At 49.7% G+C, this 26322-nt stretch overlaps 2 long non-coding RNA genes across 2 annotated transcripts; both read right to left on the minus strand.

Annotated features, from left to right (window-relative positions):
• Positions 1-3464: 3464 nt before the first annotated feature.
• On the minus strand, positions 3465-7448 carry LOC134046068 (uncharacterized). Its single transcript, XR_009933346.1, has 3 exons — positions 7169-7448; positions 6312-6376; positions 3465-5718 (listed from the first exon to the last, which is right to left on the minus strand). It is a non-coding gene; the product is annotated as an uncharacterized LOC134046068 (long non-coding RNA).
• A 4732-nt stretch (positions 7449-12180) lies between these two features.
• On the minus strand, positions 12181-16607 carry LOC134046073 (uncharacterized). Its single transcript, XR_009933348.1, has 3 exons — positions 15892-16607; positions 15034-15098; positions 12181-14434 (listed from the first exon to the last, which is right to left on the minus strand). It is a non-coding gene; the product is annotated as an uncharacterized LOC134046073 (long non-coding RNA).
• Between the last annotated feature and the right edge of the window lie 9715 nt (positions 16608-26322).

Raw genomic sequence — 26322 nt, forward strand, 5'->3', positions numbered from 1 at the left:
AAAACCCCTGGCTCTAACCAAATAAAAACCAATCAAATACTTCTTTTCAACGAGATTTAGGTCTTTTTTTTATATTGCTATTTTTCATGTATTCTACGGCCACCCCTCCCTGGGAATGTCCTGGCACCCGTGGGTCCCTCTGGGGGAGGGCACCCAGCACGGCCCCCCCCCATTCCCCACTCCCCTGCTCCTGCGCCGCAGCGTGGCTCCCTCTGCCGGGGACCTCGGGCTGACCCGAAACACATCGGAGCCCCCCGAGTCTCCACCCCGTCCCCCCCTCAGCCTTCTTTCCTCACCCCCAAAATGAAGGCACAGAACCGCTCCAGCTGCCCTGGACGGCAGCACGGCCCTTGATGGGAACCCTCCCCACGGGTCCATGCCCCCAAAAAGGGACCCTGCTGGCACAAGGAAAAGGGGGGGGGGGGGGTGCAGCCCCCAGGAGGGCTGAAGTTCCTCCCCAGCCCCGCACACACAGAGGACACGAGGCAGAGAGTGGCAGCAGAGAGGACACAGGAAAGAAAATGAAGATCGGGGTGCAGGATGAAATGGAGGAAAAAAAAATAGAAAACAAAACCACAAAAAAGGGATGCTAGATGGGCAGCACGAGAGAGGGATTAAAAAAGAACAGGGGCAGCGAACGGGACACAAGGATCCCGGGGGAAACAATGGCACGGGGAGCACCACAGAACCACAGGGAACAGAACGGGAACACGAGTGAGGCACGGAGAAGGACAGACAAAAAGAAGGAGTCCCAAACACACAGCAAGGACGCAGGGACACAGAGACAAAAAGGGAAACCAGGACCGGGAGACAGGAATCGACCACGCCATGTGCTCGGGAGGGTAAAGACGGGCACGGAGCGGCACGGGGACAGAAAAGGCACGGCCAGCAGGACAGAGGCTCACCAAGAGAGCGTGCAGTCAGGGAGCAGCACTGGGCAGCAGTCAGACTGGGCAGGGCTCCTCTAGGACAAAAATATTTACAGTTAGAAGCCATTCCCTCCCTGGCATCTCATTTGTATTTAACCTCCCCAAAACTGAATTCATATCACGAGCAATGGGCAGTCCTGGCTTCTGCCCGCCCAGGATTTGGACAGGGGACCTGGGCACAGCACCCACTAGTGAGTCAGGGGAACACATCCCAGGTGACACTTCAAGGGTTCTCCTTCTGGCACTGCATGTTTGCAGATCTGGGCTGGCACGTTCAACTCCCCTCATGGCCCCATTCAAGAACAACTGACCACATTTGGCAGAGAATTCCCAAGAAAACTCACGTGCCATCAGTGAGCAGAAAATCCTTTGGGGTTTAGTTCCATCTCTCACCTGTTCCCAGTGGAGGGAAGATGGCCTTTAGTCACACATCACAGCCGCAGCGATGGAGCGGGGCTTTTTTATTCTAAAATGTAATGAAAGGTAATAAAAATAAACCAGGTCTGATAGAAATGCCCTTTAAAGCCATTAAAGCTTTTTAAAGCCAAGGAGACCATCCCCATGCCCGAGTTCAGTCTCCTATTCCTACTGGTTTTGGTATCAGCAAATCCATCAGGCTCTTTTCAGAAACAGTGATTCATATCAACTAAACCTCTGGCTCCTCTTTATTTGCACTTACAGCCCCTTGCAGGAAGCTCTGCAGCCCTTTCCCCCCCCCCCCATCCTGCATTGGAGAGAGGAGGGATATTAGTGACACACGTATGCACAAACAATCCTTCTGGCTCTTCAAAAAGTTCCAAACGCCTGTAATAAAATTGATATCAAGTAATATTGGGTCTCAGGCTGTTCAAGAAAAGGGAAAGTGGAGCTTTCATGTCCCACTGAGAGCTGTTGTATAAAATCTTCCCCATGAGCTTGCACACAGTAATAACATGTTTTGGACCAAAGCAAAGTAAGAATATTTTGACCAAACAACTTAGGTCTGTGTGAGCACACTTTTTCCTTTTATGCTGATGGGAACAGAGCTCCTCTCTCTCATCTGAATGCTGCTGAATTAAACGTACACCTAGGAAGAATGCAGGTGGGGAGGGATGAAAGAGTCAACTTGTTCCAAAGTACATCTAGCAGCACATAGGATAGAAGCACACACTATTGAAACACTGTATCCAGAATCACAGGAACAGCGGGCTCGGAATTCTCAGCAGCTGCTCCCTTTGGCTACTTCAAGGGCTCTCCCAGCCAGGGAACCCAGCCGGGGCACCCGGCTGGAAGGGGCACCTTTGCAACAAAATGCCATGGAAGCTTGCTCCAAACCAGCGCTGCAGCTGCTGCCACACGCAGAGGACACCGGGCTGCTGCCAGCTGCAAGGGTGGGGAGCTGGAATTGTGCCTGGGAATTCTCCCGTGCCCGCTCTCCCACGCCGCCCCGTCCTTCCGCCCCTCTCACCTCTCCGGCAGAGAGAGCAGCTGCCTCCTCCTGCGGGCTGCTCCCGGCTGCGGGTAGGGCGATGGCTCCGGGAGCTGGGCGACCGCTCTTCCTTCGTCGATGGGAACGCCCCGGGCGGGAGCGGACCCGGGCGGCGCGGAGACGTAGCGCGGCGGGACGGGAGTCGCTCTCCGCGACGGCGGCCGTGGAAGGACCCCGGCAGAGAGAGGGGCGGACCCGCCGCTGCCTGTCGGCGCCCGCCGGGCTCCCGCGTGTCCGCGGCGCCGCTGAGCCCACAGCCCGTGTGGGCACGATGGGAAACGCCGCGCAAAATCGCGCCGGGGGGGGGGGGGGGGGAATCGGCGTCGGCGTCGCGGGCAGGCAATGCAGTAGACACCCCGTGAGGGGTCCTTTTTTTCCCCGCCCCTTTTTGCCGCCCTATGTAGAAGGTCGGGCGAGTGACGGTTGAGTCGCCATCTTGGGAAGGTCGAGACGCAATTTCCGCCCGCTCCTGCCGCCATCTTTGATACTGGCAGAAGCCATTTCCGGTGCCGGCGCCATCTTTGTTTCGGGAGGCAAAAAAGAAGGCCCCCTACATTGGCGACTATTGAACTCGCCTGCCTGAATCCGGCCCCGAAACCGATCCCGCGTTCTCGGCGCGATTTTCCGTCGCCTTTTACGCGGCGCGGACGGGCGCGGACTGGTCAGCGGTGCTGGAAATGGCTCGTGGGACAGGCGGCGGGAGAGCGCGCGATCGGCGTCGGGGGTCGGATTCAGGCAGGCAACTACAACAGACACCATTATCTGGGGCTTTACAGTTACCACAACAACGGTGGCAACGCCACCGGAAGTGGCTTCTGCCAGGACCAAATTTGGCGCCAGGAAGGGCGGAAATTGCAGCGTGCCACTCCCAAGATGGCGACCTGGCCATCACTCACCCGACCTTCTACATAGGACGGCAAAAAAAAAGGGCGGGAAAAGAAGGACACACCCCCCCACACACACACACACACACACACCCCCCAGCGTATCTCTGCCGGGGCCCTATTGCGTCCGCCGTCCCGAGCGTCGCATCAGTTCCACTGGAACGGCATCGTCACGTTGGGCCATCCGCCATCTTGAGAAGGTCACACGCCCCCACCGCCCTCCCGCAGCAGCGCCGAGGAGGAGCCCGTCGCCGCTTCGGGGCACGGCTGCAGTACCGCGCTGTGTCCACAAGGCGGCAGCACTGCCAGGGCTCCGGCTCCGGGCACGGCTGCAGTACCGATCTCTTCCCACAAGGCGGCAGCACTGCGGCCGAGCTCAGCCCGGGGCTGCGGCTCTTTGAGGACACGGGGGACACAGACAGAGAGACAGACACACACAGACAGAGAGACAGACACACACAGACAGAGAGACAGACACACACACACACACACACACACACACAGACAAGGGGCCAAAAAACATCGAGGTCCCTCCCTTTAAAAAATCCTACTAAACGAATGCCCCCCAAAAAACCCCGACCCAAACTAAAAAATCCCTGCCATGAACAAATTAAAAAAACCCCAAACCCATTAGATATAGATATAGATATATATATATATTAAAAAATATATGTTTGTTAATAATTAATTTATATTCATAATCAATACCTATTTTTGGATATTGAATTTAATGTATATTGGCATCAATTACAACATGGGTACAATATTATTTTTATTAAGAAATCTTTATATTACTAACATTTGTATTTTATGTGTGTGTATATATATGTATATACACACACACACACACACATTTATATATTCTATATCTTCACATTTTTATATCCTTTATGGAAAAGCCCGGCCTCTAACAAAACAGAAAATTAAAACCCCTTTATTTTAAAACTATATTTCAATTCATTTTTCTATTTATATTTGGCATACTTACGTGGAATTCATATATCCATATAGTCTACACATTATAAACCAGACACAGAGGACACGAGGCAGAAAGGGACAGTGGCAGCAGAGACGACACGGGAAGAAAATGAAGATCGGGGTGCAGGATGAAATAAAAAAAAAACAAAAAAAAAAACCAAACAAACAAAAAGAAACAAAACCAGAAAACAAAACCACGGCCAGCGGGACAGAGGCTCACCAAGAGAGGGTACAGTCAGGGAGCAGCACTGGGCAGCAGTCAGACTGGGCAGGGCTCCTTTTGGGCAAATATATTTACACGTAGGAGCCATTCCCTCCCTGGCATCTCATTTGTATTTAACCCCCACCCCGACCCCCCCCCAGAAAAACCTGAATTCCTATCACAAGGAATGTGCAGTCCTGGCTTCTCCCCGCCCAGGATTTGGACAGGGGACCTGGGCACAGCACACACACCTGTGAGTCAGGTGAATAAATCCCGGTTTACATTTCAAGGCTTCTCCTTCTGGCACTGCATGTTTGCAGATCTGGACGGGCACGTTCAACTCCCCTCATGGCCACATTCAAAAACAATTCACCAGATTTGGCAGAGAATTCCCAAGAAAACTCACGTGCCATCAGTGAGCAGAAAATCCTTTGGGGTTTAGTTCCATCTCTCACCTGCTCCCAGTGGAGGGAAGATGGCCTTTTGTCACACATCACAGCAGCAGTGATGGAGCGGGGCTTTTTTTCTTTTAATTAAATGAAGGGGTAACACATTCAAACCAGGTCTGATGGAAATACCTTTAACAATTTGTCTGGCACACCAACATAAACATAAGGAATCATCAACCCCCAAAGAAAGCAGAGGCAGAAGTATCCAGCTCCAGGCCAGCAGGCACCTGTAACTTTGAACACCACAACACCACGCTCACTGGAAACAAACTGGGGCTTCAGTAACCTCCCCCTCACTGCACTTCCCTCTCGGCTCTGCTCCCCACCAAGATTCACACGAGTGAACGACATGGAGTTATTCCCTTTTGACCTTTCTTAGACACCTGTTAACGCACAGACTGGTACGGCACGCAAGGTCTGATGGAAAAACAATCCTGCTTTTACACAGAACAGTCACTAGGACTGTAAGTCGCTGAACACTTTTTCCTTTGACGCTGATGTGAAGAGAGTTCCTCTCTCTCTCTCTCTCTCTCTCTCTCTCTCTCTCTCTCTCTCTCACTCATCCGAGTCCTGCTGAATAAAAAGTACACTTAGGAAGAATGCAGGTGGGGAGAGATGAAAGATTAAACATTTTTTTCCAAGTACCTCTGCATCAACTAAGACCAGTTACAGACATCACACCTACCTGCTGCATGCTGCAGACAAACGATTGATTTTCCAAGGTGTACTTTGAAACCTACTGTATCCTGCTTTGGAATCTCTACCAAAACTCAGAGTAGCTGTTCTGGATCCGGGAATTTTGAGGTAACTGTAAAAACAAACAAAAAAAAAAAAAAGCAGACACAAGAGAAATGAAACTATTTTCCCTCTGGGAATGACATTTCTTTTATACTTTTTGTTCCACTTCAGTCCTTGAAAGGCAGCTTCTGGGCGAATATCATGCAGAGGCCCAGTGTAGGAATCGGACTGACTGACATGCCAAGCCAGACCAGTGTTTTGGGTGAGGAGTTGGCCCATGGCCCCAGACCTTGGAGGGCATTTGTTTAAGTTTAGAATAGCTCCTAAGAAGGTTGTCAAAGGTTTTAAAAATTCTTTATGGCAAAGCTTTAAGGTAAAGCTTTATAACCCTCATTTCCCATTGGTTGCCTCTATTCCCAGTTATGTCATCCCTTGTCTCCTCCCAGCTCTGGAAAGTTCTTGTATCCTTGTACCCCCCCCCCACTGGTTTATGTTCACTGCACTGTTCCACCCATCCTACCTTATCGGCCCCTGCCCTATATTACTCCTCCCTTACACCACTTTTCCCTTTACCCACTGGATTCTCACCCTGGACCCACCTCTCATCATCCCTTATAAATACCCTGGATTTTCCCTCAGCCTTGTCTTCGACCCTGAACTCACACAGTGTATGCTCTCGCTGCAGGGGACTGTCAGGCCTGAATGGCTGGGAGTTCGTCCTCTTCTCCCTGGGCAAGCAGAAATTGGCATTCATTACACCACAGAAATGCTTTCTGAAACCTTTCCCCTGCCCTGCCCTTGGCTGCTACATCTTCTCTCTCTGCCTTGGAACTGACAGCTGTACCCCTGATGTCATTTCCCCTGCCTGACTTCTGCGCAGCTCCAAGCTGGGACAAACTGGGATAACTTAGGGGGGACAGAGGTGAGATTTTTATTTAGCAGGATTTTTCTCCGACTTCTAATTACAGCCAAAACCTTCTCCAATCCCCCACTGAGAAGAGCACAAACTCACAGCCATTCTGGGCTGAGGGAAATGTGACACAGCATCAATAAATAAGTGACCTTTCCTGGGAGCAGCCATCACCCCAGTCCTCCAGCCTCGGCGAGCTGCTGCAGTCAGTGGACCCAACTTCCAAGGCTTAACCTACATTTCTGTCGGCTCTCGTTCGAAAGCTCCCGGACAGTAAATCACACGACAGAATTTTAAAATGGCACCAAGAATAACAGAGCCCAGGCCAAACCCAACCACCCCCATCGCTGCTCCACCCCGCTCTTGGCAGAAACAGTCGTATCCTTTAGAAATCCTCTCCTTTCCCTGCTACTCAGTCCTTCGCTGCCCATCCCCACAGAGGATTTACTCCACCTTTGGCTCCCCACAGCACCTCTCTCCCCAGCACAAATCCCACTTGGCACAGACACAGACGGAGCAGACCTAAGGCAATGGATCCAGCAGCAGCTGCGATTCCGAGCTCCCCGTTCCCCGCACAGCTCATCCATCCAAGCACTCCTGGCAATCTCACCTCAGCCCGGACTCTCTGTTCCTCAGAGGCAAACACGGCCTGATGGGGCACGGCTCTGGCACCCCATTTCCTCCGGCTCCTGCCGACCTGGAAAGCCACAGGGAAACGCAGTCCCCCGGAACCTCACGTCCCTGGATACCAGCAGGGCCGCAGTTTCACTCAGATCCCAGATTCCATAGACACTTCATCCCAGCGGGGAGGAAAAGGGGAACCCTGCGCGGTCAGGACCGGGAGCCCTCCAGTGCAGAGTCCTGGCGCTGAAGGCACCTTGGCTCTGGCTCCTCAAACACCACAGCTTTTGGCAAAGATGGGAGGAGTGGAACCGTTTCTCCGGTCCTGGAAGAGAAGAAGAGGAAAAGAAAATGAAGCCCCCCTGCAGAAGTCAAAGGATCCCAGCTTTCACACTTCTGCTCCGGACTGCTCGCTGTGGGGCTGCATCCGAGACAGGCGACGGCTGCAGTACCGCGCTGTGCCCACAAGGCGGCAGCACTGCCGCCGAGCTCAGCCCGGGGCTGCGGCGCTTTGGGGACGGACAGACAGACAGACACACAGACAAGGGATGGGGGGGGGGGATGAAACAACGAGATCCATCCCTTCGGGAAATCCCCCTGAATGAATGCACCAAAATAAACCCCAGCCGAAACTAAAGAATGCCTTCCTCTAATGAAACGAAAACAAACAAAACCCTTTAGATATATATATATTGAGATATATATATATGTATCTATTTGCTATTATTTATTTTATATATATAATCATAGTCTACACATATCTTTATATATTCAATTTCATTTATATTCTAATATGGTGCAAAATATAGACAAGACATTGTTTTTACTTTTTATTATCTATCTTTCTACTACTACTATTTATTTTATGTATATCTATATCTTGATATTTAACATATTTGTATGCTTTTATGTTTAATATCATTCATTAAAAAGCTGCGCTTCTAACCATATGGAAACCAACAAACCACTTTGTTTTATACTATATTCAAATATATTTTTCTACTTGCATTTTTCATATTTATATCTGTAATTTATACATTTATATTACGTATATATTATACTATAAGAATAGATTCAATATTAATTGTATTAAATACTACATAAATACTACATAAATACTTTTCTGATTCTATATAGATTTATACTTACATATATTTATAGATGCATTTCTAATTTCATGTCTGTATTTTATTGTACATTTGTATATTTATCTATGGCTTATACCATTTGTCCTTATTTTATTTGGATATTTATCTGTTGCTTATATTATTTCTTCAACACCCTGCCCCTAACCAATTAAAAACCAATAAAACATTTATTTTAAACCATAGTTAAATCTTTTTATATTTCTAGTTTCATCTTTTACAACTTATATTTATACATTATGTATTTTGATAATATTTGCTTTATTTATATTATAGACTCTGTATTTTATAGAGATGTGTAACTTCTGTGTTTATATTTTATATTTATACAAATACTTTTAAAATTTCTTTTTCTATTGCATTCCGTATATTTTAGACTTATATAACCTATATAAAACCCCTGGCTCTAACCAAATAAAAACCAATCAAATACTTCTTTTCAACGAGATTTAGGTCTTTTTTTTATATTGCTATTTTTCATGTATTCTACGGCCACCCCTCCCTGGGAATGTCCTGGCACCCGTGGGTCCCTCTGGGGGAGGGCACCCAGCACGGCCCCCCCCCATTCCCCACTCCCCTGCTCCTGCGCCGCAGCGTGGCTCCCTCTGCCGGGGACCTCGGGCTGACCCGAAACACATCGGAGCCCCCCGAGTCTCCACCCCGTCCCCCCCTCAGCCTTCTTTCCTCACCCCCAAAATGAAGGCACAGAACCGCTCCAGCTGCCCTGGACGGCAGCACGGCCCTTGATGGGAACCCTCCCCACGGGTCCATGCCCCCAAAAAGGGACCCTGCTGGCACAAGGAAAAGGGGGGGGGGGGGGTGCAGCCCCCAGGAGGGCTGAAGTTCCTCCCCAGCCCCGCACACACAGAGGACACGAGGCAGAGAGTGGCAGCAGAGAGGACACAGGAAAGAAAATGAAGATCGGGGTGCAGGATGAAATGGAGGAAAAAAAAATAGAAAACAAAACCACAAAAAAGGGATGCTAGATGGGCAGCACGAGAGAGGGATTAAAAAAGAACAGGGGCAGCGAACGGGACACAAGGATCCCGGGGGAAACAATGGCACGGGGAGCACCACAGAACCACAGGGAACAGAACGGGAACACGAGTGAGGCACGGAGAAGGACAGACAAAAAGAAGGAGTCCCAAACACACAGCAAGGACGCAGGGACACAGAGACAAAAAGGGAAACCAGGACCGGGAGACAGGAATCGACCACGCCATGTGCTCGGGAGGGTAAAGACGGGCACGGAGCGGCACGGGGACAGAAAAGGCACGGCCAGCAGGACAGAGGCTCACCAAGAGAGCGTGCAGTCAGGGAGCAGCACTGGGCAGCAGTCAGACTGGGCAGGGCTCCTCTAGGACAAAAATATTTACAGTTAGAAGCCATTCCCTCCCTGGCATCTCATTTGTATTTAACCTCCCCAAAACTGAATTCATATCACGAGCAATGGGCAGTCCTGGCTTCTGCCCGCCCAGGATTTGGACAGGGGACCTGGGCACAGCACCCACTAGTGAGTCAGGGGAACACATCCCAGGTGACACTTCAAGGGTTCTCCTTCTGGCACTGCATGTTTGCAGATCTGGGCTGGCACGTTCAACTCCCCTCATGGCCCCATTCAAGAACAACTGACCACATTTGGCAGAGAATTCCCAAGAAAACTCACGTGCCATCAGTGAGCAGAAAATCCTTTGGGGTTTAGTTCCATCTCTCACCTGTTCCCAGTGGAGGGAAGATGGCCTTTAGTCACACATCACAGCCGCAGCGATGGAGCGGGGCTTTTTTATTCTAAAATGTAATGAAAGGTAATAAAAATAAACCAGGTCTGATAGAAATGCCCTTTAAAGCCATTAAAGCTTTTTAAAGCCAAGGAGACCATCCCCATGCCCGAGTTCAGTCTCCTATTCCTACTGGTTTTGGTATCAGCAAATCCATCAGGCTCTTTTCAGAAACAGTGATTCATATCAACTAAACCTCTGGCTCCTCTTTATTTGCACTTACAGCCCCTTGCAGGAAGCTCTGCAGCCCTTTCCCCCCCCCCCCATCCTGCATTGGAGAGAGGAGGGATATTAGTGACACACGTATGCACAAACAATCCTTCTGGCTCTTCAAAAAGTTCCAAACGCCTGTAATAAAATTGATATCAAGTAATATTGGGTCTCAGGCTGTTCAAGAAAAGGGAAAGTGGAGCTTTCATGTCCCACTGAGAGCTGTTGTATAAAATCTTCCCCATGAGCTTGCACACAGTAATAACATGTTTTGGACCAAAGCAAAGTAAGAATATTTTGACCAAACAACTTAGGTCTGTGTGAGCACACTTTTTCCTTTTATGCTGATGGGAACAGAGCTCCTCTCTCTCATCTGAATGCTGCTGAATTAAACGTACACCTAGGAAGAATGCAGGTGGGGAGGGATGAAAGAGTCAACTTGTTCCAAAGTACATCTAGCAGCACATAGGATAGAAGCACACACTATTGAAACACTGTATCCAGAATCACAGGAACAGCGGGCTCGGAATTCTCAGCAGCTGCTCCCTTTGGCTACTTCAAGGGCTCTCCCAGCCAGGGAACCCAGCCGGGGCACCCGGCTGGAAGGGGCACCTTTGCAACAAAATGCCATGGAAGCTTGCTCCAAACCAGCGCTGCAGCTGCTGCCACACGCAGAGGACACCGGGCTGCTGCCAGCTGCAAGGGTGGGGAGCTGGAATTGTGCCTGGGAATTCTCCCGTGCCCGCTCTCCCACGCCGCCCCGTCCTTCCGCCCCTCTCACCTCTCCGGCAGAGAGAGCAGCTGCCTCCTCCTGCGGGCTGCTCCCGGCTGCGGGTAGGGCGATGGCTCCGGGAGCTGGGCGACCGCTCTTCCTTCGTCGATGGGAACGCCCCGGGCGGGAGCGGACCCGGGCGGCGCGGAGACGTAGCGCGGCGGGACGGGAGTCGCTCTCCGCGACGGCGGCCGTGGAAGGACCCCGGCAGAGAGAGGGGCGGACCCGCCGCTGCCTGTCGGCGCCCGCCGGGCTCCCGCGTGTCCGCGGCGCCGCTGAGCCCACAGCCCGTGTGGGCACGATGGGAAACGCCGCGCAAAATCGCGCCGGGGGGGGGGGGGGGGGATCGGCGTCGGCGTCGCGGGCAGGCAATGCAGTAGACACCCCGTGAGGGGTCCTTTTTTTCCCCGCCCCTTTTTGCCGCCCTATGTAGAAGGTCGGGCGAGTGACGGTTGAGTCGCCATCTTGGGAAGGTCGAGACGCAATTTCCGCCCGCTCCTGCCGCCATCTTTGATACTGGCAGAAGCCATTTCCGGTGCCGGCGCCATCTTTGTTTCGGGAGGCAAAAAAGAAGGCCCCCTACATTGGCGACTATTGAACTCGCCTGCCTGAATCCGGCCCCGAAACCGATCCCGCGTTCTCGGCGCGATTTTCCGTCGCCTTTTACGCGGCGCGGACGGGCGCGGACTGGTCAGCGGTGCTGGAAATGGCTCGTGGGACAGGCGGCGGGAGAGCGCGCGATCGGCGTCGGGGGTCGGATTCAGGCAGGCAACTACAACAGACACCATTATCTGGGGCTTTACAGTTACCACAACAACGGTGGCAACGCCACCGGAAGTGGCTTCTGCCAGGACCAAATTTGGCGCCAGGAAGGGCGGAAATTGCAGCGTGCCACTCCCAAGATGGCGACCTGGCCATCACTCACCCGACCTTCTACATAGGACGGCAAAAAAAAAGGGCGGGAAAAGAAGGACACACCCCCCCCCACACACACACACACACACACCCCCCAGCGTATCTCTGCCGGGGCCCTATTGCGTCCGCCGTCCCGAGCGTCGCATCAGTTCCACTGGAACGGCATCGTCACGTTGGGCCATCCGCCATCTTGAGAAGGTCACACGCCCCCACCGCCCTCCCGCAGCAGCGCCGAGGAGGAGCCCGTCGCCGCTTCGGGGCACGGCTGCAGTACCGCGCTGTGTCCACAAGGCGGCAGCACTGCCAGGGCTCCGGCTCCGGGCACGGCTGCAGTACCGATCTCTTCCCACAAGGCGGCAGCACTGCGGCCGAGCTCAGCCCGGGGCTGCGGCTCTTTGAGGACACGGGGGACACAGACAGAGAGACAGACACACACAGACAGAGAGACAGACACACACAGACAGAGAGACAGACACACACACACACACACACACACACACACACACACACACAGACAAGGGGCCAAAAAACATCGAGGTCCCTCCCTTTAAAAAATCCTACTAAACGAATGCCCCCCAAAAAACCCCGACCCAAACTAAAAAATCCCTGCCATGAACAAATTAAAAAAACCCCAAACCCATTAGATATAGATATAGATATATATATATATTAAAAAATATATGTTTGTTAATAATTAATTTATATTCATAATCAATACCTATTTTTGGATATTGAATTTAATGTATATTGGCATCAATTACAACATGGGTACAATATTATTTTTATTAAGAAATCTTTATATTACTAACATTTGTATTTTATGTGTGTGTATATATATGTATATACACACACACACACACACATTTATATATTCTATATCTTCACATTTTTATATCCTTTATGGAAAAGCCCGGCCTCTAACAAAACAGAAAATTAAAACCCCTTTATTTTAAAACTATATTTCAATTCATTTTTCTATTTATATTTGGCATACTTACGTGGAATTCATATATCCATATAGTCTACACATTATAAACCAGACACAGAGGACACGAGGCAGAAAGGGACAGTGGCAGCAGAGACGACACGGGAAGAAAATGAAGATCGGGGTGCAGGATGAAATAAAAAAAAAACAAAAAAAAAAACCAAACAAACAAAAAGAAACAAAACCAGAAAACAAAACCACGGCCAGCGGGACAGAGGCTCACCAAGAGAGGGTACAGTCAGGGAGCAGCACTGGGCAGCAGTCAGACTGGGCAGGGCTCCTTTTGGGCAAATATATTTACACGTAGGAGCCATTCCCTCCCTGGCATCTCATTTGTATTTAACCCCCACCCCGACCCCCCCCCAGAAAAACCTGAATTCCTATCACAAGGAATGTGCAGTCCTGGCTTCTCCCCGCCCAGGATTTGGACAGGGGACCTGGGCACAGCACACACACCTGTGAGTCAGGTGAATAAATCCCGGTTTACATTTCAAGGCTTCTCCTTCTGGCACTGCATGTTTGCAGATCTGGACGGGCACGTTCAACTCCCCTCATGGCCACATTCAAAAACAATTCACCAGATTTGGCAGAGAATTCCCAAGAAAACTCACGTGCCATCAGTGAGCAGAAAATCCTTTGGGGTTTAGTTCCATCTCTCACCTGCTCCCAGTGGAGGGAAGATGGCCTTTTGTCACACATCACAGCAGCAGTGATGGAGCGGGGCTTTTTTTCTTTTAATTAAATGAAGGGGTAACACATTCAAACCAGGTCTGATGGAAATACCTTTAACAATTTGTCTGGCACACCAACATAAACATAAGGAATCATCAACCCCCAAAGAAAGCAGAGGCAGAAGTATCCAGCTCCAGGCCAGCAGGCACCTGTAACTTTGAACACCACAACACCACGCTCACTGGAAACAAACTGGGGCTTCAGTAACCTCCCCCTCACTGCACTTCCCTCTCGGCTCTGCTCCCCACCAAGATTCACACGAGTGAACGACATGGAGTTATTCCCTTTTGACCTTTCTTAGACACCTGTTAACGCACAGACTGGTACGGCACGCAAGGTCTGATGGAAAAACAATCCTGCTTTTACACAGAACAGTCACTAGGACTGTAAGTCGCTGAACACTTTTTCCTTTGACGCTGATGTGAAGAGAGTTCCTCTCTCTCTCTCTCTCTCTCTCTCTCTCTCTCACTCATCCGAGTCCTGCTGAATAAAAAGTACACTTAGGAAGAATGCAGGTGGGGAGAGATGAAAGATTAAACATTTTTTTCCAAGTACCTCTGCATCAACTAAGACCAGTTACAGACATCACACCTACCTGCTGCATGCTGCAGACAAACGATTGATTTTCCAAGGTGTACTTTGAAACCTACTGTATCCTGCTTTGGAATCTCTACCAAAACTCAGAGTAGCTGTTCTGGATCCGGGAATTTTGAGGTAACTGTAAAAACAAAAAAAAAAAAAAAAAAAGCAGACACAAGAGAAATGAAACTATTTTCCCTCTGGGAATGACATTTCTTTTATACTTTTTGTTCCACTTCAGTCCTTGAAAGGCAGCTTCTGGGCGAATATCATGCAGAGGCCCAGTGTAGGAATCGGACTGACTGACATGCCAAGCCAGACCAGTGTTTTGGGTGAGGAGTTGGCCCATGGCCCCAGACCTTGGAGGGCATTTGTTTAAGTTTAGAATAGCTCCTAAGAAGGTTGTCAAAGGTTTTAAAAATTCTTTATGGCAAAGCTTTAAGGTAAAGCTTTATAACCCTCATTTCCCATTGGTTGCCTCTATTCCCAGTTATGTCATCCCTTGTCTCCTCCCAGCTCTGGAAAGTTCTTGTATCCTTGTACCCCCCCCCCCCCCCACTGGTTTATGTTCACTGCACTGTTCCACCCATCCTACCTTATCGGCCCCTGCCCTATATTACTCCTCCCTTACACCACTTTTCCCTTTACCCACTGGATTCTCACCCTGGACCCACCTCTCATCATCCCTTATAAATACCCTGGATTTTCCCTCAGCCTTGTCTTCGACCCTGAACTCACACAGTGTATGCTCTCGCTGCAGGGGACTGTCAGGCCTGAATGGCTGGGAGTTCGTCCTCTTCTCCCTGGGCAAGCAGAAATTGGCATTCATTACACCACAGAAATGCTTTCTGAAACCTTTCCCCTGCCCTGCCCTTGGCTGCTACATCTTCTCTCTCTGCCTTGGAACTGACAGCTGTACCCCTGATGTCATTTCCCCTGCCTGACTTCTGCGCAGCTCCAAGCTGGGACAAACTGGGATAACTTAGGGGGGACAGAGGTGAGACTTTTATTTAGCAGGATTTTTCTCCCACTTCTAATTACAGCCAAAACCTTCTCCAATTCCCCCACTGAGAAGAGCACAAACTCACAGCCATTCTGGGCTGAGGGAAATGTGACACAGCATCAATAAATAAGTGACCTTTCCTGGGAGCAGCCATCACCCCAGTCCTCCAGCCTCGGCGAGCTGCTGCAGTCAGTGGACCCAACTTCCAAGGCTTAACCTACATTTCTGTCGGCTCTCGTTCGAAAGCTCCCGGACAGTAAATCACACGACAGAATTTTAAAATGGCACCAAGAATAACAGAGCCCAGGCCAAACCCAACCACCCCCATCGCTGCTCCACCCCGCTCTTGGCAGAAACAGTCGTATCCTTTAGAAATCCTCTCCTTTCCCTGCTACTCAGTCCTTCGCTGCCCATCCCCACAGAGGATTTACTCCACCTTTGGCTCCCCACAGCACCTCTCTCCCCAGCACAAATCCCACTTGGCACAGACACAGACGGAGCAGACCTAAGGCAATGGATCCAGCAGCAGCTGCGATTCCGAGCTCCCCGTTCCCCGCACAGCTCATCCATCCAAGCACTCCCGGCAATCTCACCTCAGCCCGGATTCTCTGTTCCTCAGAGGAAAACACGGCCTGATGGGGCACGGCTCTGGCACCCCATTTCCTCCGGCTCCTGCCGACCTGGAAAGCCACAGGGAAACGCAGTCCCCCGGAACCTCACGTCCCTGGATACCAGCAGAGCCGCAGTTTCACCCAGATCCCAGATTCCATAGACACTTCATCCCAGCGGGGAGGAAAAGATGAACCCTGCGCGGTCAGGACCAGGAGCCCCCCAGTGCAGAGCCCTGGTGCTGAAGGCACCTTGGCTCTGGCTCCTCAAACACCACAGCTTTTGGCAAAGATGGGAGGAGTGGAACCGTTTCTCCGGTCCTGGAAGAGAAGAAGAGGAAAAGAAAATGAAGTCCCCTGCAGAAGTCAAAGGATCCCAGCTTTCACACTTCTGCTCCGGACTGCTCGCTGTGGGGCTGCATCCGAGACAGGCGACGGCTGCAGTACCGCGCTGTGCCCACAAGGCGGCAGCACTGCCGCCGAGCTCAGCCCGGGGCTGCGGCGCTTTGGGGACGGGCAGACAGACAGACAGACAGACAGACAAGGGATGGGGGGGGGATGAAACAACGAGATCCATCCCTTCAGGAAATCCCCCTAAATGAATGCACCAAAATAAACCCCAGCCAAAACTAAAGAAAGCCTTCCTCTAACGAAATGAAAACAAACAAAAATTTTTCATGTATTCTACGGCCACCCCTCCCGGGGAATGTCCTGGCACCCGTGGGTCCCTCTGGGGGAGGGCACCCAGTACGGCCCCCCCCCCCCCCCCCCCAACACACACCCCCCAGCGTATCTCTGCCGGGGCCCTATTGCGTCCGCCGTCCCGAGCGTCGCATCAGTTCCACTGGAACGGCATCGTCACGTTGGGCCATCCGCCATCTTGAGAAGGTCACACGCCCCCACCGCCCTCCCGCAGCAGCGCCGAGGAGGAGCCCGTCGCCGCTTCGGGGCACGGCTGCAGTACCGCGCTGTGTCCACAAGGCGGCAGCACTGCCAGGGCTCCGGCTCCGGGCACGGCTGCAGTACCGATCTCTTCCCACAAGGCGGCAGCACTGCGGCCGAGCTCAGCCCGGGGCTGCGGCTCTTTGAGGACACGGGGGACACAGACAGAGAGACAGACACACACAGACAGAGAGACAGACACACACACACACACACACACACACACACACACACACACACACACACACACACACACACACAGACAAGGGGCCAAAAAACATCGAGGTCCCTCCCTTTAAAAAATCCTACTAAACGAATGCCCCCCAAAAAACCCCGACCCAAACTAAAAAATCCCTGCCATGAACAAATTAAAAAAACCCCAAACCCATTAGATATAGATATAGATATATATATATATTAAAAAATATATGTTTGTTAATAATTAATTTATATTCATAATCAATACCTATTTTTGGATATTGAATTTAATGTATATTGGCATCAATTACAACATGGGTACAATATTATTTTTATTAAGAAATCTTTATATTACTAACATTTGTATTTTATGTGTGTGTATATATATGTATATACACACACACACACACACATTTATATATTCTATATCTTCACATTTTTATATCCTTTATGGAAAAGCCCGGCCTCTAACAAAACAGAAAATTAAAACCCCTTTATTTTAAAACTATATTTCAATTCATTTTTCTATTTATATTTGGCATACTTACGTGGAATTCATATATCCATATAGTCTACACATTATAAACCAGACACAGAGGACACGAGGCAGAAAGGGACAGTGGCAGCAGAGACGACACGGGAAGAAAATGAAGATCGGGGTGCAGGATGAAATAAAAAAAAAACAAAAAAAAAAAACCAAACAAACAAAAAGAAACAAAACCAGAAAACAAAACCACGGCCAGCGGGACAGAGGCTCACCAAGAGAGGGTACAGTCAGGGAGCAGCACTGGGCAGCAGTCAGACTGGGCAGGGCTCCTTTTGGGCAAATATATTTACACGTAGGAGCCATTCCCTCCCTGGCATCTCATTTGTATTTAACCCCCACCCCGACCCCCCCCCAGAAAAACCTGAATTCCTATCACAAGGAATGTGCAGTCCTGGCTTCTCCCCGCCCAGGATTTGGACAGGGGACCTGGGCACAGCACACACACCTGTGAGTCAGGTGAATAAATCCCGGTTTACATTTCAAGGCTTCTCCTTCTGGCACTGCATGTTTGCAGATCTGGACGGGCACGTTCAACTCCCCTCATGGCCACATTCAAGAACAATTCACCAGATTTGGCAGAGAATTCCCAAGAAAACTCACGTGCCATCAGTGAGCAGAAAATCCTTTGGGGTTTAGTTCCATCTCTCACCTGCTCCCAGTGGAGGGAAGATGGCCTTTTGTCACACATCACAGCAGCAGTGATGGAGCGGGGCTTTTTTTCTTTTAATTAAATGAAGGGGTAACACATTCAAACCAGGTCTGATGGAAATACCTTTAACAATTTGTCTGGCACACCAACATAAACATAAGGAATCATCAACCCCCAAAGAAAGCAGAGGCAGAAGTATCCAGCTCCAGGCCAGCAGGCACCTGTAACTTTGAACACCACAACACCACGCTCACTGGAAACAAACTGGGGCTTCAGTAACCTCCCCCTCACTGCACTTCCCTCTCGGCTCTGCTCCCCACCAAGATTCACACGAGTGAACGACATGGAGTTATTCCCTTTTGACCTTTCTTAGACACCTGTTAACGCACAGACTGGTACGGCACGCAAGGTCTGATGGAAAAACAATCCTGCTTTTACACAGAACAGTCACTAGGACTGTAAGTCGCTGAACACTTTTTCCTTTGACGCTGATGTGAAGAGAGTTCCTCTCTCTCTCTCTCTCTCTCTCTCTCTCTCACTCATCCGAGTCCTGCTGAATAAAAAGTACACTTAGGAAGAATGCAGGTGGGGAGAGATGAAAGATTAAACATTTTTTTCCAAGTACCTCTGCATCAACTAAGACCAGTTACAGACATCACACCTACCTGCTGCATGCTGCAGACAAACGATTGATTTTCCAAGGTGTACTTTGAAACCTACTGTATCCTGCTTTGGAATCTCTACCAAAACTCAGAGTAGCTGTTCTGGATCCGGGAATTTTGAGGTAACTGTAAAAACAAAAAAAAAAAAAAAAAAGCAGACACAAGAGAAATGAAACTATTTTCCCTCTGGGAATGACATTTCTTTTATACTTTTTGTTCCACTTCAGTCCTTGAAAGGCAGCTTCTGGGCGAATATCATGCAGAGGCCCAGTGTAGGAATCGGACTGACTGACATGCCAAGCCAGACCAGTGTTTTGGGTGAGGAGTTGGCCCATGGCCCCAGACCTTGGAGGGCATTTGTTTAAGTTTAGAATAGCTCCTAAGAAGGTTGTCAAAGGTTTTAAAAATTCTTTATGGCAAAGCTTTAAGGTAAAGCTTTATAACCCTCATTTCCCATTGGTTGCCTCTATTCCCAGTTATGTCATCCCTTGTCTCCTCCCAGCTCTGGAAAGTTCTTGTATCCTTGTACCCCCCCCCCCCCACTGGTTTATGTTCACTGCACTGTTCCACCCATCCTACCTTATCGGCCCCTGCCCTATATTACTCCTCCCTTACACCACTTTTCCCTTTACCCACTGGATTCTCACCCTGGACCCACCTCTCATCATCCCTTATAAATACCCTGGATTTTCCCTCAGCCTTGTCTTCGACCCTGAACTCACACAGTGTATGCTCTCGCTGCAGGGGACTGTCAGGCCTGAATGGCTGGGAGTTCGTCCTCTTCTCCCTGGGCAAGCAGAAATTGGCATTCATTACACCACAGAAATGCTTTCTGAAACCTTTCCCCTGCCCTGCCCTTGGCTGCTACATCTTCTCTCTCTGCCTTGGAACTGACAGCTGTACCCCTGATGTCATTTCCCCTGCCTGACTTCTGCGCAGCTCCAAGCTGGGACAAACTGGGATAACTTAGGGGGGACAGAGGTGAGACTTTTATTTAGCAGGATTTTTCTCCGACTTCTAATTACAGCCAAAACCTTCTCCAATTCCCCCACTGAGAAGAGCACAAACTCACAGCCATTCTGGGCTGAGGGAAATGTGACACAGCATCAATAAATAAGTGACCTTTCCTGGGAGCAGCCATCACCCCAGTCCTCCAGCCTCGGCGAGCTGCTGCAGTCAGTGGACCCAACTTCCAAGGCTTAACCTACATTTCTGTCGGCTCTCGTTCGAAAGCTCCCGGACAGTAAATCACACGACAGAATTTTAAAATGGCACCAAGAATAACAGAGCCCAGGCCAAACCCAACCACCCCCATCGCTGCTCCACCCCGCTCTTGGCAGAAACAGTCGTATCCTTTAGAAATCCTCTCCTTTCCCTGCTACTCAGTCCTTCGCTGCCCATCCCCACAGAGGATTTACTCCACCTTTGGCTCCCCACAGCACCTCTCTCCCCAGCACAAATCCCACTTGGCACAGACACAGACGGAGCAGACCTAAGGCAATGGATCCAGCAGCAGCTGCGATTCCGAGCTCCCCGTTCCCCGCACAGCTCATCCATCCAAGCACTCCCGGCAATCTCACCTCAGCCCGGATTCTCTGTTCCTCAGAGGAAAACACGGCCTGATGGGGCACGGCTCTGGCACCCCATTTCCTCCGGCTCCTGCCGACCTGGAAAGCCACAGGGAAACGCAGTCCCCCGGAACCTCACGTCCCTGGATACCAGCAGAGCCGCAGTTTCACCCAGATCCCAGATTCCATAGACACTTCATCCCAGCGGGGAGGAAAAGATGAACCCTGCGCGGTCAGGACCAGGAGCCCCCCAGTGCAGAGCCCTGGTGCTGAAGGCACCTTGGCTCTGGCTCCTCAAACACCACAGCTTTTGGCAAAGATGGGAGGAGTGGAACCGTTTCTCCGGTCCTGGAAGAGAAGAAGAGGAAAAGAAAATGAAGTCCCCTGCAGAAGTCAAAGGATCCCAGCTTTCACACTTCTGCTCCGGACTGCTCGCTGTGGGGCTGCATCCGAGACAGGCGACGGCTGCAGTACCGCGCTGTGCCCACAAGGCGGCAGCACTGCCGCCGAGCTCAGCCCGGGGCTGCGGCGCTTTGGGGACGGGCAGACAGACAGACAGACAGACAGACAAGGGATGGGGGGGGGATGAAACAACGAGATCCATCCCTTCAGGAAATCCCCCTAAATGAATGCACCAAAATAAACCCCAGCCAAAACTAAAGAAAGCCTTCCTCTAACGAAATGAAAACAAACAAAAATTTTTCATGTATTCTACGGCCACCCCTCCCGGGGAATGTCCTGGCACCCGTGGGTCCCTCTGGGGGAGGGCACCCAGTACGGCCCCCCCCCCCCACCCATTCCCCACTCCCCTGCTCCTGCGCCGCAGCGTGGCTCCCTCTGCCGGGGACCTCGGGCTGACCCGAAACACAACGGAGCCCCCCGAGTCTCCACCCCGTCCCCCCCTCAGCCTTCTTCCCTCACCCCCAAAATGAAGGCACAGAACCGCTCCAGCTGCCCTGGACGGCAGCACGGCCCTTGATGGGAACCCTTCCCACGGGTCCATGCCCCCAAAAAGGGACCCTGCTGGCACAAGGACGGGGGGGGGGGGGGGGGGGAGGGGGACGGGGGGCAGCCCCCAGGAAGGGTGAAGTTCCTCCCCAGCCCCGCACACACAGAGGACACGAGGCAGAAAGAGAGAGTGGCAGCAGAGAGGACACGGGAAGAAAATGAAGATCGGGGTGCAGGATGAAATGGAAAAAAAAAATAAAAACAACAAAACAAAACTAACAAAAACAAAAACAAACCAAAACAACAAAAAACAAAACAAAACAAAGCAAAACAAAAAACCAACAAAAAAACAACAACAAAACAACAACAAAACCCAACAAACAAAAACATGGCCAGCAGGACAGAGGCTCACCAAGGGAGCATACAGTCAGGGAGCAGCACTGGGCAGCAGTCAGACTGGGCAGGGCTCCTTTAGGACAAAAATATTTACACGTAGAAGCAATTCCCTCAATGGCATCTCGTTTTTATTTACCTCCCCACCCCGACCCCGACCCAAAAAAACTCCTGAATTCATATCATAAGGAATGTGCAGTCCTGGCTTCTGCCCGCCCAGGATTTGGACAGGGGACCTGGGCACAGCACCCACTTGTGAGTCAGTGGAACACATCCCAGGTGACATTTCAAAGGTTCTCCTTCTGGCACTGCATGTTTGCAGATCTGGGCTGGCACGTTCGACTCCCCTCATGGCCCCATTCAAGAACAACTGACCACATTTGGCAGAGAATTCCCAAGAAAACTCACGTGCCATCAGTGAGCAGAAAATCCTTTGGGGTTTAGTTCCATCTCTCACCTGTTCCCAGTGGAGGGAAGATGGGCTTTAGTCACACATCACAGCCGCAGCGATGGAGCGGGGCTTTTTTATTCTAAAATGTAATGAAAGGTAATAAAAATAAACCAGGTCTGATAGAAATGCCCTTTAAAGCCATTAAAGCTTTTTAAAGCCAAGGAGACCATCCCCATGCCCGAGTTCAGTCTCCTATTCCTACTGGTTTTGGTATCAGCAAATCCATCAGGCTCTTTTCAGAAACAGTGATTCATATCAACTAAACCTCTGGCACCTCTTTATTTGCACTTACAGCCCCTTGCAGGAAGCTCTGCAGCCTTTTTTCCCCATCCTGCATTGGAGAGAGGAGGGATATTAGTGACACACGCATGCACAAACAATCCTTCTGGCTCTTCAAAAAGTTCAAATCGCCTGTAATAAAATTGGTATCAAGTAATATTGAGTCTCAGGCTGTTCAAGAAAAGGGAAAGTGGAGCTTTCATGTCCCACTGAGAGCTGTTGAATAAAATCCTCCCCGTGAGCTTGCACACAGCAATAACATTTTTTGGACCAAACCAAAGTAAGAATTTTTTGACCAAACAACTTAGGTCTGTGTGAGCACACTTTCTCCTTTTATGCTGATGGGAACAGAGCTCCTCTCTCTCATCTGAATGCTGCTGAATAAAACGTACGCCTAGGAAGAATGCAGGTGGGGAGGGATGAAAGAGTCAACTTGCTCCAAAGTACATCTAGCAGCACATAGGACAGAAGCACACACTACTGAAACACTGTATCCAGAATCACAGGAACAGCGGGCTCGGAATTCTCAGCAGCTGCTCCCTTTGGCTACTTCAAGGGCTCTCCCAGCCAGGGAACCCAGCCGGGGCACCCGGCTGGAAGGGGCACCTTTGCAACAAAATGCCATGGAAACTTGCTCCAAACCAGCGCTGCAGCTGCTGCCACACGCAGAGGACACCGGGCTGCTGCCAGCTGCAAGGGTGGGGAGCTGGAATTGTGCCTGGGAATTCTCCCGTGCCCGCTCTCCCACGCCGCCCCGTCCTTCCGCCCCTCTCACCTCTCCGGCAGAGAGAGCAGCTGCCTCCTCCTGCGGGCTGCTCCCGGCTGCGGGCAGGGCGATGGCTCCGGGAGCTGGGCGACCGTTCTTCCTTCCTCGATGGGAACGCCCCGGGCGGGAGCGGACCCGGGCGGCGCGGAGACGTAGCGCGGCGGGACGGGAGTCGCTCTCCGCGACGGCGGCCGTGGAAGGACCCCGGCAGAGAGAGGGGCGGACCCGCCGCTGCCTGTCGGCGCCCGCCGGGCTCCCGCGCGTCCGCGGCGCCGCTGAGCCCACAGCCCGTGTGGGCACGATGGGAAACGCCGCGCAAAATCGCGCCGGGGGGGGGGGGATCGGCGTCGGCGTCGCGGGCAGGCAATGCAGTAGACACCCCGTGAGGGGTCCTTTTTTCCCCGCCCCTTTTTGCCGCCCTATGTAGAAGGTCGGGCGAGTGACGGTTGAGTCGCCATCTTGGGAAGGTCGAGACGCAATTTCCGGCCGCTCCTGCTGCCATCTTTGATACTGGCAGAAGCCATTTCCGGTGCCGGCGCCATCTTTGTTTCGGGAGGCAAAAAAGAAGGCCCCTTACATTGGCGACTATTGAACTCGCCTGCCTGAATCCGGCCCCGAAACCGAGCCCGCGTTCTCGGCGCGATTTTCCGTCGCCTTTTACGCGGCGCGGACGGGCGCAGACTGGTCAGCGGTGCTGGAAATGGCTCGTGGGACAGGCGGCGGGAGAGCGCGCGATCGGCGTCGGGGGTCGGATTCAGGCAGGCGACTTCAACAGACACCATTATCTGGGGCTTTACAGTTACCACGACAACACTGGCAATGCCACCGGAAGTGGCTTCTGCCAGGAACAAAGATCGCGCCAGGAAGGGCGGAAATTGCAGCGTGCCACTCCCAAGATGGCGACCCGGCCATCACTCACCCGAGCTTCTACATAGGACGGCAAAAAAAGGGCGGGAAAAGAAGGACACACACACACACACACCCACACACCCAAACACACACACACCCCCCAGCGTATCTCTGCCGGGGCCCTATTGCGTCCGCCGTCCCGAGCGTCGCATCGGTCCCAGTGGAACGGCATCGTCACGTTGGGCCCTCCGCCATCTTGAGAAGGTCACACGCCCCCACCGCCCTCCCGCAGCAGCGCCGAGGACGAGCCGGTCGCCGGTTCGGGCCACGGCTGCAGTACCGCGCTGTGTCCACAAGGCGGCAGCACTGCCAGGGCTCCGGCTCCGGGCACGGCTGCAGTACCGATCTCTTCCCACAAGGCGGCAGCACTGCGGCCGAGCTCAGCCCGGGGCTGCGGCTCTTTGGGGACACGGGGGACACAGACAGAGAGACAGACACACACAGACAGAGAGACAGACACACACACACACACACACACACACACACACACACACACACACACACAGAGAGACAAGGGGCCAAAAAACATCGAGGTCCCTCCCTTTAAAAAATCCTACTAAACGAATGCCCCCCAAAAAACCCCGACCCAAACTAAAAAATCCCTGCCATGAACAATTTAAAAAAACCCCAAACCCATTTGATATATGTATATAAATATATATATATATGTTTGTTAATAATTAATTTATATTCATAATCAATACCTATTTTTGGATATTGAATTTAATGTATATTGGCATCAATTACAACATGGGTACAATATTATTTTTATTAAGAAATCTTTATATTACTAACATTTATATTTTATGTGTGTGTGTAGATATGTATACACACACACACACACACATTTATATATTCTATATCTTCACATTTTTATATCATTTATGGAAAAGCGCGGCCACTAACAAAACAGAAAATTAAAACCCCTTTATTTTAAAACTATATTTGAATTCATTTTTCTATTTATATTTGGCATACTTATGTGTAATTCATATATCCATATTATCTACACATTATAAACCAACCACTCAGTATACAATTTTATTTATATTAAATACTGCATCTGTACTTCTATTTTTTTCTATTTCATATTTAGATGTATACTTACACATATTCAAATTGGCATATGTATATTTATAAATTGATGTCTGCATACATTTATATAGATTTACAAATAAATTTAGTTATGAATATAAGATTAACTAGATGAAAATGACAATGTATCAACAGATTGATACTGTATCTTCATATTAGAAATAGAATCTATTAGCAGTACAAATCTCTTTAGAAATCAATTTAAGAAATAGAAACATATAGTGTCTATTTGCATATTTCTATTTTGGTTGATATTCTTTATAAAGAAACCCACCTCTAACCAAATAAAACCATTGAAACATGGATTTTAAACTATGTTTTAACACTTTTATATTTCTGTTCTTCTATTTACAACTTGCATTTATACATTATATATTTTCATTCTTTATATTATATACTGTATATTGGATAGAAATGTGTTACCCATCTCTGCAATTTGTAGTCACACAAATATATTTGTATTTTTAAATTGTTCTATACTTATATTTCTATTTCATATTTATATGTACACTTACACACCTTGATATTTCCATAGTTATAAATTTATATGTCACTATATGATTAGATCTAAAAAAATATTTTTAAATAAATGTATTAATATTATAATAGTCATTCCATTAGATTAAAATGGTCATGTAATCTATCAGCATAATATATTGGTGTGCTATATCAATATTAAAGTTAGCACTTATTACAATTATTAATCTATTTATAGCTGTAATAAATACATAATTTTATTTATAAATAGATTATTGTCTATTTCCATACTTACAGTTTTGTTCCTCTTATTTCTAAAAAACCCCCATCTCTAACCAAATAATACCAATGAAACATTGATTTTAACTCCATTTAAAAACTTTTACATTTCTGTTCTCATATTTACAACTTACATTTAAACATTAGATGATATTTTCATTATCTATATTATATACTACAAATGTAACCTTTTTTTGGTGTATTATTACAATATTTTTTATATTTTATTATTTTCTATTTATTTTTCTATTCT

This window comes from Cinclus cinclus, chromosome 7 (assembly GCF_963662255.1).
Source record: "Cinclus cinclus chromosome 7, bCinCin1.1, whole genome shotgun sequence".
Taxonomy (NCBI): Eukaryota; Metazoa; Chordata; class Aves; order Passeriformes; family Cinclidae; genus Cinclus; species Cinclus cinclus.